The following is a 12,855-nucleotide window of genomic DNA, read 5'->3' as shown; positions in this document are numbered from 1 at the left end:
TTTTCACCTCTTCTATAGGTACCGATTCTTGCGCAACCATTTGGGTTTGTGCGTCTTCATTTTCCAACTTTGTTCCGTCTTTACGTGTCATTTTCTCTTTACCTTTTGATCTTGTATTATATTGATGAGATGCCAGCTCTCCTCACAAATCAACCACCTTTTGAAATCTCTAAATTCTCATATATATATATATATATATGTATATATATACATATATATATATATATATATATACATATATATATATATATACATACACACACACACACACACATATATACACACACACACACACACACACATATATATATAAACATGTGTTAGGATTCAACATACTACGCTTGACCTGATTCTTGTTTTAAGAAGATACGTAGGCAACCTTATTGTGAGGTTCGGTCCAACCGAGAAAAAAATCCTATAAATTCTAGTCACATAAACTGGGGCAGAAAAATAGATTTTTTTCTTTGACTTGGTTGATAACAACATGCTTAGGATTATGTATAAGAAAAAAAATAAAGTATTAAACTATTTGGTAAGACAGATTAACTTTGTTGTGACCTATAGACTTCTATTGACATCTCTCAATACATTTATGTCATACTTGAGAAATTATCTTGTTTAAAGTTATGGATAAAATAAATGTGACCTCATTGTTTCAAATGAATTGTGTGGTGAGCTTTAGACGTAAAATTCAAAGTCATGATTTTGCTGATCTAGAACTTGGCCCGAATATTGGTTGAGATGAAATTTTGAGCAACATTTAACTTGAGAAAGAATTATAGGCTTTCTTTGAATAGATTGTGCCTTTCAAGCCTACCGAATGACATTTATCTACAGAACTCCCATTTCGACACTGAAAGTTTTTTATGTGAATAACTACATCTTAGCATATACCTTTTGAGTGTATAAATGCATTAATCCCTTTATCTCACCCCCTTGAGCGCACTATGATATATCTATATAACATCAACGACCTAAGTTGAGTAACAAAGTGAAAAAGACCAAATATATCCAAAAAAAAGATAGAATGGAAAATGAAAAAACAATCTCCAACAAAAAGGAGAGAAGATCAAAAAAATGAAGAGAAAAAAAATGAAAAAGACCTTTCAAGAAAATAAAGGTCAAATGCAAAAATGAAAAAAATATATCAAAAACATCGTGTGAATTCTAAGGAGGAAATAGTCACTTTATCTCAAATGAATATCCTACCTTTCCATAAGACTACATTACAAGCCAATGACAAGTCCTAATTGATCTCATTTTTTATGTTCTCATATTAGTGGATGCTTAAATGAGGGCCAAGCATATGGTATCTTAATCTCATGCATTGACTATCTTTCTGAGTGGGAGTGACTTTCAAAATGTCCTACGATCTAAATTATTATATTGTGTGAAGAAGGACTTTCATATATTGAGAGTGCATTTGAAACATGAGGATACGAATAATTATATCCCTCAATTTTGGCAAGATAAATTGATCTTGTAATTACTTAAATATATTTGAGATACAATTTGAAACTATATAAATTACTCAAAATTGACCTCAAATTTATTTGAAAGTCGTTGAATGTAGTTCATATGCATAACACTTATTGTTGGTACTAACTAAAGTCAAAGATTATCAAACATGAACTAATACTTTTTCCAATTTTTCAATTATATTTCTAAGAATAAAAAAAATAAAAAAAAATATTTTTTCATTATTGAACTACATTTGACCTGATTCCTAAGAGGATATGTAGGCAGCCCTATATTGAGGTTCGGTCCAATCACTCAATAAAATAATGATCATGCTATTTAAAATCTCCAAAGGTTGAAACATGAAATTGTAGCCTATAGTATGTTAAAAAAAGAAATAAAAAAAAGAGGGTCTTATGAGTGAAAACTCTCACGAGAACCATAACATGATAGCAAAAAGATAAGAATGTCGACTTGGTAAAAAATCACGAATGACACCATTTATAATATGATGACATTCCATCTTGGCGTGAGCACAATAAAGATATAAAGTTATAGGCTGAAAGAGCTATAAAGACAAATCATGCAAGTAATTCGCTAGAGACAAACGCCGCGATGGTAAGTTATTGAATCCTTGTCTCTCATATAATATGCAAAAAAAAAAGATTATTCTTCTCCTAATAAAATGTGGGGGTTATTTCATTTTAAAATTGGTCAATGTACTAATAAAAATAAAATAAAATAAAATAACATTAAATAATAATAATATAAGTATAAAAAAAAACCCTTAACCTATTTTTCATATTTTCACAGGGCACAATAACCCCTAGTTGCTTGTAGGGCACAATAACCCCTATCTTATATTTTCATATCTTCATAGGGCACTATAACCCCTTGTTGCATATAGGGCACAATAACCCCTATCATTTTTTTATGTCTTCACAAGGCACAATAACCCCTGACTGCATATAGGGCACAATAACCCCTATCCTATATATTCATTTCTTCACAGGGCACACTAACCCTTGGTTGCATATAGCGCACAATAACCACTATTTTACTTTTCATATTTTCACAGGGGACAACAACCCCTGGATTGCATATAGGGCACAATAACCACTATCCAATATTTTCATATCTTCACAGGGCACAATAATCCCTTGTTGCATATAGGGCACAATAACCTCTATCCTATATTTTCAGGTCTTCACAGGGCACAATAACCCCTGGTTGCATATAGGGCACAATAACCCCTATCCTATTTTTCATATTTTCACAGGGCACAAGAACTCGTGATTGCATATAGAGTAAAATAACCACTATCTTATTTTTCATGTCTTCACAGGGCACAATAACCACTGAATTGCATATAGGGCACAATAACCCCTATCATTTTTTTTATGTCTTCACAAGGCATAATAATTTCTGGTTGCATGTAAGGCACAATAACCCCTATCCTATTTTTCATGTCTTCACAGGGCACAATAACCACTGGATTGCATATAGGGCACAATAACCCCTATCCTATTTTTCATGTCTTCACAAGAAACAATAACCCCTGAATTGCATATAGGGCACAGTAACCTCTATCAATTTTTTTTTTGTCTTCACAGGGCACAATAACCCCTGATTTCATAGAGGGCACAATAACCCCTATTTTATTTTTCATGTCTTCAGAGGGCACAACAACCCCTTGATTGCTTATACGGCACAATAACCCCTATTCTATTTTTCATGTTTTCATAGGGCACAAGAACCCGTGGTTGCATATAGAGTAAAATAACCCCTATCTTATTTTTCATATCTTCACAGGGCACAATAACCCCTGAATTGCATATAGGGCACAATAACCCCTATCATTTTTTTTGTCTTCATAGGGCACAATAAACCCTGGTTTCATAGAGGGCACAATAACCCCTATTTTATTTTTCATGTCTTCAGAGGGCACAATAACCCCTCGTTGCATATAGGGCACAATAACCCCTATCCTATTTTTCATGTTTTCACAGGGCACAAGAACCCGTGGTTGCATATAGAGTAAAATAACCCCTATCTTATTTTTCATGTCTTCACAGGGCACAATAACCCTTGAATTGCAAATAGGGCACAATAACCCCTGTCATTTTTTATGTCTTTAGAGGGCATAATAACTTCTGGTTGCATGTAGGGCACAATAACCCTTATCCTATTTTTCATGTCTTCACAGGGCACAATAACCACTTAATTGCATATAGGGTACAATAACCCCTATCCTATTTTTCATGTCTTCACAAGGTACAATAACCCCTGGATTGCATATAGGGCACAATAACCCCTATCATTTTTTTTCATGTCTTCACAGGGAACAATAACCCCTGGATTGCATATAGGCCACAATAACTCCTATCATTTTTTTCATGTCTTCACAGGGCACAATAACCCTTGGATTGCATATAGGGCACAATAACCCCTATCATTTTTTTTATGTCTTCACAGGGCACAATAATCTCTGATTGCATATACGGCACAATAACCCATATCATTTTTTTTGTCTTCACAAGGCACAATAACCCCTGAATTGCCTATAGGGCACAATAACCCCTATCGTTTTTTTTGTCTTCACCGGGCACATAACCCCTGGTTTCATAGAGGGCACAATAACCCCTATTTTATTTTTCATGCCTTCAGAGGGCACAACAACCCCTTGATTGCATATAGGGAACAATAACCCCTATCATTTTTCTTCACAGGGCACAATAACTCCTAGTTGCATATAGGCACAATAACCCCTATTTTATTTTTTATGTCTTTAGAGGGCATAATAACACATGGGTTGCGTAAAGGGCACAATAACCCCTATTTTATTTTTCATGTCTCCACAAGGCACAATAACCCCTGATTGCAATTTGGGTACAAAACTCCCTTTTGCCTCTTTTTTTTACATTTTGTATTAGGTCACGAAAACATTATTTTAATTATTAGTATAGGCTTTTATAGATTTCATCAATAACACACAAAATTTTCTAGTGCAAACTAGGAATAAATTTTTTTTTGTATGCAGGTTTTTACATAGTACACAAATTTACAGTTCAAAAATAAAAGAATTCATCCTTTCAAGAAACTAATTTTTCAAGAATATCATGCGGAAGAACGTTAGTAGCTGAAGTCAAGTCATGAAATTTCAAGTCATAAACTCTGATGTCTAGAGCAAAGGGAAGGAATCGATGAACCTACCAAAGAGGGTGAAGCGATATCTAAGAATCCAAAATGAAGACTTAGCACTATCGGAGTAGATAGGATTTCATATCTTTCCTTCTGCATTTTTTATGTAATAGTTGGAGCTTCGAACTTGAATCTCGACAAAACCTCACTCGACTACCTAACTCATTAGAACTACGCCTGACTCCTTATCATCAACTTAGGATAGGTAATTTTTAAAAAGTTAGGACACGGTCAAACCTCTTCTCTATTATAAATTTTACACATTTTTGCCATAAATATTTCAGTAAAAAATTAGTCATATTGTTCACGTCTTTGAATGAAAACTCTTCCTGTTTTCAAGCAAAGAGGGGCATACTGTGAACACCTAATATTTTTACCAAAATATAAAGATTTCACACCAACTTTAAAAATAAAGTTATACTTAAAATAAATAAAAATAAATAAATTGTGTAAATTACTTTAATAATAAAAAATTATGAATTTATGGTATTTGTTTTAAATCTTCAACTTTTAATTAGTTTAAAAATAATGGTAGAAGAAGAAAAAAAGGAACTCCTAAATATTCAAATTACCTTCCCCTTATCCTAATTATTCCGAACTTCCTAACTTATTTTACTAAAAATCTCATCCCATTTTTTTCATTTTTATCTCTCTCTCTCTCTCTCTCTCTCTCTCGATCGATCGATCGACATTTCTTTTGAAAACATTTTTTTATTATTTTTATTTTGTTAATTTTCTATTATTATTATTTATTTATTTTATATCCTTATCTCAACCCCAATTCCCTCAACAAGATTTCAAATTAAATCTTAATCCCACTCTATTACGTTCCTTTTAATTAGTACCATACTCTCAGCCAAAATTATTGTAAAAAAACACGTTCAGTTGAAAAAAAAACACACAGATACAGAGAAATACAGAGAGGAAAAGAGAGAAATATAGAGAAAGATAGAGAGCAAACAAAAAGAGTGAAAAAGTGAGTTTTATCTGGTCATCTGAGGTTTTGTTCGCGGTTTCGGTCTTGCGGCTCTTCAAAGTTAATTAACAATTACTAACTTTGGAAATAATAGATCATAACATTTGTTTTTGTGGTATCCATTTTCGCATCAGGTAACTCTAAATTCTCAAATTAATTAAATAGAATGTTGTATGAAATTTTGATGTTTATAATAATAATATGACGTTTTTTTTAATAGTATCAATATGTGATGCATGTTGTGATTTTTTTTATTTTTTTTTAAATTTATGAATGTTTAGGAAAACAGATCAAAAATGTTTCTTGCTATAAAAAATAATATGAAATAAAATATGTGTCATACATTTTTGTATTTGTCTGAACTTTTAGATGCACTTTAATTGATTTTGTAATTTAATAAGTTAATGTTTTTCTGGAGCCTAGTTTTTCACTAAAAAAAATAAATAAAATTTATAAACTTGTTAGATTAGGACGTAAACTAAAAATTATTATTGATTAGTAATTAAAAAAACTTATGCGTAATGCGTTTCTTTTTTTTTTACACATTATTTGGATTAAAAATTATCTTTAGAATAAGTATAAGATAGTTATCTATTTTGAATTATTAAAGTTTATCATTGAGAGAATATATAAATATTATTCAGAGTCATAACTAAAATAAAAAATAATGAGAAAGAGTAAAAAAAAATGAAAGAAAAACCATAAGAATAAAAAAAAACAATTGAAGACAGCATAAAAATAAAATGAAAGAAATAACAGAAATTTCTTATAAATATGAAAAAGAAACAGAAAATAAAAAACAAGAACGTAAAAAAATGAAAAAAAAAAGAAAAAAGAAGAAAGAAGCAGAAAAAAATAATATATAGAACAAGAAATTTTAAAAAAAAGAATGAAAAAGAAGGTAAAAAAGAGCAACAAAAATTATTTAAAAAATAAAAAAAGGAGAAGAAGACAAATTTCATAAAATAATAATAAAATAAAAAAATTTAATAAAACAGAAAGTTAAAAAAAAAAAGAAACAAAATAATAATAAAAAAGTTAACAAAAACGTAAGTTTTTTTTAATAAAATAAAGTAAAAAAAAAAGAACATTAAGAGTGAGTTTAAAAGAATGTCAACCAAAATTAAAAATTATTACTTTATTATAAAAAATAAAAAAAAATACAAAATAAAAATACCAAAGATAATTAAAAAAGAACGTCAAAAATTAAATTTTTTCTTTGTAAAACTAATAGTAAATCTCTTAAAATTTTACCTCTTATTTAAAAGTGTAACTAAAAAAATAGTTCTAAAATTACTTAAACACTAAAATCTCTTTCCTATATAAATTCTACTTTCAAAATATTAGATATTTATATACATTTATTAATGTGTATATATATATATATATATATATATATATATATACAGAGAGAGAGAGAGAGAGAGAGAGAAATACACACAAATGTTAATAAAAATAAACTAAAATAAATGGATCATGGACGTACCGTGAAAAAAAAAGATCATTTCAAATAAATTAGTCAGTTTCAAATAAGTTAAACAATAAATTTGGGTTAATAAAAAATTTATTATTAAATTATATAATATCCAAAATTAAGTCAAGTCATATCAAAGTTAATAACGCAACCGTGCTAGAACCATGGGATTCGAGGGATGCCTAACACCTTCCCCTTGGTCAACAGAATTCCTTACCTGAATTTCTAGTTTGCAGACCAACAAAAAATAGAGTCAAATTTCCTTTTGATTAGGGATTTAAATAAGGTGACTTGGAACACCAAAACTCATTTCCAAGTGGCGACTCTGAATAATAATTATCCCTTTTCAAAATGTCACTTTAATTGGGAAAAACTCTTTTTCTTTTGAAACAAATAAAAATAAAAAAGTATTGAGAGAGAAAAAAAAGGGGCGTGACAGATGACAACTTTGTTGGTCCAATTGTAACAATTAAGTATATTTCACCAAGAGTATCTCGTTTTGCACCATCAAATGCTCGTACACAAACATTGTTAGTACGAATCATATAAGTGTTGATTTTCAAGCTTTGTAGAGTGGAAAGTGGGCATATGTCTACACCTGATCCTCCATCGACCATGACTCTCTTCACATAGTGTTCTTCACATTTCACGGTTAAATGTAGAGCCCTATTATGTCCAGATCCTTCCAAGGGCAATTCATCATCACTGAAAGTGATTCTATTTACCTCAAAAATTCGATTGACCATCTTTTCCAAGTGACCTACCGTAATATTTTTTGATATATGTATCTCATTCAAAATTCTGGTCAACACTTCACGATGTTCTTTAGAATGTATACATTTATGTCATACTTGAGAAATTATCTTGTTTAAAGTTATGGTTAAAATAAATTTGACCTTATTGTTTCGAATGTATTGTGTGGTGAGCTTTAGACGTAAAATTCAAAGTCATGATTTTGCTGATCTAGAACTTAGCCCGAATGTTGGTTGAGACGAAATTTTGAGCAACATTTAACTTGAGAAAGGATTTGTAACGACCTGTTTAGTCGTTTTGAGCAGCAGATTTTATTTCTGAAAAATTTGCTGAAACAACGGAACCCACGACGGACCGTCACAGGCACGACGGTCCGTCACAGATGTCTCGTTTCAATATACTTAGGAATTCTGAAATTGGGTACTGAAAATTGACTCTCTGAACTTCATAACGGACTTGCAGGACGGACCGTCACAGTGTCCTTGGTGAAAATAAAGTCCTGGCCCTCACGACGACCTGAGTGACGGACCGTCGCAGTCACGACGGCCCGTCACAGGTTACGCAATCCCAGTTAGAATCGGATTTCTTTACACGTTTTAAGGGACGTTTTGGACTATTCTTTCCTTAATTATAGACTTCGTGGGTTTACATTAATAACTCAAAATTCTTGAGGGATAAAAGAGGTAATTTTGGGTTAATTAGTGGGGTATTATTGTCATCTTTTACACTTAGTTATATGTTAATTAGGGTAAAAGAAAGAGGGTTTTGAATAAGAAAAGAGAAAAGAAAATAGAGAGATAGATTGATCGATTGAGAGAGAGAGTCGAACGAGGAAGAAGAATATCAAAGCTTGGGAGATTGCTTGTTGATTCCAATTCTTCGGTGGAGGTAGGTTATGGTTTTCATGCTTTCATAGTAAACTCTTAATAGAGAACGATATGTATTGGTAGTATTGTAAAACCCTGCTATGTGCTTAATTGTATGCATGCATGAACGTGATTATATAATTGTGATTATATTAAGCATGATGAAACTATTGAATCCCAAATCTTGATAAAAACCTAATCTCTTGTTAATGATGATGCCTTGATATAAAAGAAGGCTTGATGAACTAAAGTAATAAGATTGATGATGCCTTGGTGAGAAAGAAGGCTTGATGAATTAATAGAAAGAGATTAGGGGATCGAGTGTCACGAACCGACACGTAGAATTAGGGGATCGGGTGTCACGAACCGACACGTAGAATTAGGGAATCGGGTGTCACGAACCGACACGTAGAATTAGGGGATCGGGTGTCACGAACCGACACGTAGAATTAGGGGATCGGGTGTCACGAACCGACACGTAGAATTAGGGAATCGGGTGTCACGAACCGACACGTAGATTTAGGGGATCGGAGTGTCACGAACCGATACAAGAGGATTAATGAATATGAGGGATCGGAGTGTCACGAACTGACACAAGAGGATTAATGAATATGAGGGATCGGAGTGTCACGTACCGACACAGGAGAAATAAAGGTAATGAATCTTGAAAGAAGTTAATATACTCAATCTAATGAACATAATTCCCAAATGAGTATGGTATTGAGGCTTGAGCCCTCATGGATGAAGTTGATGGTACTTATTGATGATTATAGTACTTGTTGTTGCTACATGTTGAGTTTTATAGTTGATTTACGATAATATTTGATATATACTGTTCCCTATTTTGAGTTGGCCGATGATATCTACTCAGTACCCGTGTTTTGTACTGACCCCCTACTTTTATGTTTTCTTCTTTGTTAATTGTGGAGTGCAGCAAACTTGCCATCGTCTTCAACTCAACCGCAACTCTAGCCAGTCTTCGTCACATCGGATCTTCAGGGTGAGCTAATGCTTCTAGCTTGGACTGGATCTTCTCCTTCATGTCTTGATGCCTTGAACCTCCGACATGGACTAGCTTCTTATGTATTTTTAGCTTTTAGAAACTCTTAGAATTAGTAGTTTAAAGTAGATGTTCTTGTGATGATGACTTCCAGGTTTTGGGAATAGTAGATGTTGAATATTGATAGTTATTGAATTGGTTTTTATTAATGAGTTTAAGTCTTCCGCATTATTTTCTGTTCTTATTACATTGAAATGTTAAGGTTTAGATTGGTTGGTTCTCTCACATAGGAGGGTAAGTGTGGGTGCCAGTCGCGGCCCGGATTTGGGTCGTGACAAACTTGGTATCAAAGCATTAGGTTCGTTGGTCTCATCACACAAGAACAGGTCTAGTAGAGTCTTAAGGAACGGTAGGGGGACGCCTTTACTTTTCCTTGAGAGGCTATAAGACTTTAGGAAAAATTTAACTCTTTCATTCTTTCTTTCGTGCTACTACTTGAGTCCAATTGGTATCTAGGCGATACGAATTGGTATCTGACCATCTTCACTCTCTTTCGCAGATGGTTAGAACTAGAGCAACGACAACGCCAACACCAACACCGGCTAGACAAGAAAAAACTGAGCCAGCCACTGGGGCTGTGGCTCGAGGAAGTACAGCGGCAAGGGGCCGTGGTAGAGGTCGTGGGAGGACGTCCTCTAGGGGAAGAGGACGAGCACCTAGCCCATCTGATACTAGGGCAGTGACTCCTCCCCTGACTGAGGAGGTAATAAGAGAAGGGGAGGATGGGGAAACTGAACAAGTGCAAAATGAGGAAATGCCACCCCAACCTACCCCAGAGATGATCAATCAGGTTCTTGCCTATCTCAGTGGGTTGTCTGATCAGGGCCAGACATCCCCAGTGTTCTCTGCACCAGCACCTCAGGCTCCGGAGGTACAACATGCGGCCACTATGGCTCCCCGCATGGATGTTCCATGGGAAATAGGCACGTTTCCACGTCTGACTACTGGGCCTATAATGACAAATGATCAGTATGAACTTTTCAGTAAGTTCTTGAAATTGAAACCTCCAGTCTTCAAGGGTGCTGAATCGGAGGATGCTTATGATTTTCTGGTTGACTGTCACGAGCTACTACACAAGATGGGTATAGTAGAACGGTTTGGTGTTGAGTTCGTGACTTATCAGTTTCAAGGGAACGCCAAAATGTGGTGGCGGTCACATATCGAGTGTCAACCAATAGAGGCACCACCTATGACTTGGGCCTCGTTCTCTAGCTTGTTTATGGAGAAGTATATCCCCCGGACTTTGAGGGATAGGAAAAGGGATGAGTTCCTGAGCCTAGAGCAAGGGAGGATGTCGGTTAAAGCTTATGAGGCTAAGTTCCGTGCACTATCCAGATATGCCACTCAATTATGTTTCAGTCCCCAAGAGCGAATTCGCCGGTTTGTGAAGGGGTTGAGGTCAGAATTGCGGATTTCGGCCTTACAGATCGCGGCAACGGCAAAATCCTTCCAAGAGGTGGTAGACTTTCTGATAGAAGTGGAAGGGGTGAAGCCAGACGACTTCACCACAACATCGACATCAAAAAGGCTTCGAAAGGGAGGTGAGTTTAATGGTTCTTACACTAGAGGACAGGGTTCGGGAAGTTACTCAGTCCGACCAATTCAGTCTTCACTACAGACTGTAGTTGGGGGACCACCTCAGACCGGTCAACACTTCTCCGAGGGGCATATGATTGACTCCAAAGAATGTTATGGATGTGGGGAGATTGGACATATTAGGAGAAATTGTCCCAGACCAAGTTATAGACCCCCAATAACTAGAGGTAGAGGTGGTCATGGTAGAGGCCGTTATTCTGGAGGACGTGGTGGTCGAGGTAATGGTGGTCATCAAAACGGTAGAGGTAATGGGCAAACTGGGGCAACTACATCACAACATGGTAGGGGCAACGGACAGACGAACGATAGGGCCCATTGTTACGCTTTCCCTGGGCGGTCTGAAGCGGAGGCATCTGATGCTGTCATCACAGGTAATCTTCTGGTTTGTGATTGCATGGCTTCTGTATTGTTTGATCCTGGATCCACGTTTTCTTATGTGTCTTCCTCATTTGCTTATGGTCTAAATTTACATTGTGAATTACTTGATATGCCTATTCGTGTTTCTACTCCGGTGGGAGAGTCTGTGGTAGTTGAAAAGGTATATAGGTCTTGTTTGGTGAACTTTGTGGGGAGCAACACTTATGTAGATTTGGTTATCTTAGAAATGGACGATTTTGATGTGATTCTGGGTATGACTTGGCTTTCTCCGCAATTTGCAATCTTGGATTGTAATGCTAAAACGGTGACGTTAGCCAAGCCTGGGATAGACCCGTTAGTGTGGGAGGGTAACTACAATTCCAATCCGGTGCGTATCATCTCCTTTCTTCGTGCTAAGAAAATGGTTAGTAAAGGGTGTTTAGCTTTCTTGGCACATCTCAAGGATGACACTACCCAAGTCCCTTCGATTGAGTCGGTTCAATGGTTCGTGAGTTTTTGGATGTGTTCCCTGCAGATCTTCCCGGTATGCCACCAGATAGGGATATTGATTTCTGTATTGACCTTGAACCGGGAACTCGCCCCATTTCTATACCCCCTTATAGAATGGCTCCCGCGGAGTTAAGAGAGTTAAAGGCACAACTTCAAGAGTTATTGAACAAAGGCTTTATTAGACCAAGTGCATCTCCTTGGGGTGCTCCGGTTTTGTTTGTAAAGAAGAAGGATGGGAGTTTTCGAATGTGTATAGACTACAGACAACTAAACAAGGTAACCATAAAGAACAAGTATCCTCTTCCCCGCATTGATGACTTGTTCGATCAGTTACAAGGTGCTTGTGTCTTCTCTAAGATTGACTTGAGATCCGGTTATCATCAATTGAAAATACGGGCAACGGATGTGCCAAAGACTGCTTTTCGAACGAGGTATGGGCATTACGAATTTGTAGTGATGTCCTTTGGTCTTACGAATGCCCCTGCTGCGTTCATGAGCTTGATGAACGGGATTTTTAAGCCATATTTGGACCTCTTCGTGATCGTATTTATTGATGATATATTGGTATACTCAAAGAGCAAGAAGGAACATGAAGAGCATTTGA

This window comes from Solanum lycopersicum, chromosome 6 (assembly GCF_036512215.1).
Source record: "Solanum lycopersicum chromosome 6, SLM_r2.1".
NCBI lineage: Eukaryota > Viridiplantae > Streptophyta > Magnoliopsida > Solanales > Solanaceae > Solanum > Solanum lycopersicum.
The sequence above is the reverse complement of the archived record's forward strand: the minus strand, read 5'-3'. Positions refer to the sequence as shown.